We start from the raw sequence: 1,987 nt of genomic DNA, 5'->3' as shown, positions 1-1,987 counted from the left end.
TGAGATGTTATACACCTTTATGTGATGAGCCACGCCCTCCACAATATTCATTGCCTTATAGAAGCTCAGTTTTAGTAAGTTTTCCAACTTTTGCCAAGAGGGAACTTTAGATATTGGTCCCTAGATTATGTTCACCCAGTTTCATGCAGATCAGTCAAACTTCCTAGGAAGAGATCGATTTTATAAGAATAAATAAATCAACAAATCAATAAAGATAAAAATAAATCAATAAATAAAAATAAAATATAAAATAAATAAATTAATAAAAGAATAGAAAATAAAATAAAAATGAAAAATAAACAAAATTAACAAAGAATTAGAGGGCAAAAACTCATAATCCTAAATGTATATACCATGCAGTTATAAAAAAAGGACTGTAGTCAATTTCTTGGTTCAGTCCTGGGCAACCATAAGGCTATATGAAGGCCTAGAAACCATCCAAAAGAACATTCGAGGTGGTGATTGATTCAAATTATTATTACAGAGAGAAACCTTTTATATATTCCATATGCAGGCTACAATATGCCCAGGACTGAACCAAGAAATTGACTACAGTCTTTTTTAATAACTGTGTGGTCTGATGTCTGTGTTGCTTAAGAGGCGTATGTATTGTTGTTTGTATACACATTTAGGATTATGAGTTCTTGCCCTCTAGTTCTTTGTTAATTTTGTTTATTTTTATTTTACTTTTTATTCTTTTATTTATTCTTTTATTTTTTTATTCATTTATTGATTGATGTGTATGTTTTCTCTATTGTACTTTTGCTTCACTGTATTTGTCTGACAGCTGGAGTTGCTTTACACAGGTTAAATTTTTACAAACAAAACTTGATCAATTCATAAAATATGATGCTTTGCTACAGATTAAACCATCCAACAGTAAGTAATTAAAATGTGCTCCACCTCATTCAATATAATATTACAATGGATCTTATGTGTAAAAACATTCATGGTAATAATAATAATAATAATAGTAATAATAATCAATTAATCTGATAAATATATAACAATATAACAAATTAGGGATTTTTTTTTATTATATACATTATACATTTTTGCAAATACACATTATAATACAACTTTTGAAACTAGAATAATGAAATCTGTGTTAAATCTGCCAACTGTTGAGTCTGTCAGGTGTATGCAACACCTCTGACAGGTTTTATGACAGTGTTGGTCACTCTGTCACATTTTGCTGGAATAAAAATGATTAAAGTCAGACGAATCGAGTGAAAACTTTTTCTCATGAGGTAAAACTGATGTTGACAAAGTCTTCCTTTCCTAATAGTTTGCAGTTGGGAAAAAAAGTAATAATTGCAATATATGTTATTGCAATTCTCAGCATATCGCAATACATTTAATATTGCAGTAATATTGTATCGTCGTCACCCTTATAACCCACTAAAAGAAAGGCTCTGCCCAACAAGTACTTTTACAAGGACTTTAATACTCAAAGTGCGTTTTGTAATACTTTTGTACTTAAGTGAAATCTTGAATACAGGACTTTTACTAAAGTATTGATACTTTTACTTACCTTTACTTGTAGTGATACAATATAATATCATTCTGAAGTGGGCCATTCTGCACAATGAGTACTTTTACTTTTGGTACTTGAAGTATAATTCACAACTAAAACTTTTACTTGAGTAAGACTTTTTTTACACTCTGGTAGTGCTACTTTTACTAAAAGGGTGACTTTGGTACTTTTCAAGCTGGACCCTTTTTTCCCACATTTTTGTGTCTAAGTGGCTCATGGGAACAACAGTTTTTGAAACTGGTCCACTATTCAGCAAGAGCCCTGCAGCTGGCAGCTGCCTAGAGTCACAAGTCAGTCTTTAGACGCTTTGCTTAACTAAAGACTGATGACTTTCTCCCTGATTTTGTGTTTAGATGGGCGGATACAATTTCAGAGTTTAAAAAAACTCCCTACGTTGCAGAACCAATAGTAAATCTGCAGGGCGGTCCTTCAGTGGCTCGCTGAACTCTT

This window comes from Epinephelus moara, chromosome 22 (assembly GCF_006386435.1).
Source record: "Epinephelus moara isolate mb chromosome 22, YSFRI_EMoa_1.0, whole genome shotgun sequence".
NCBI lineage: Eukaryota > Metazoa > Chordata > Actinopteri > Perciformes > Serranidae > Epinephelus > Epinephelus moara.
This window is presented reverse-complemented; position numbering follows the sequence as displayed.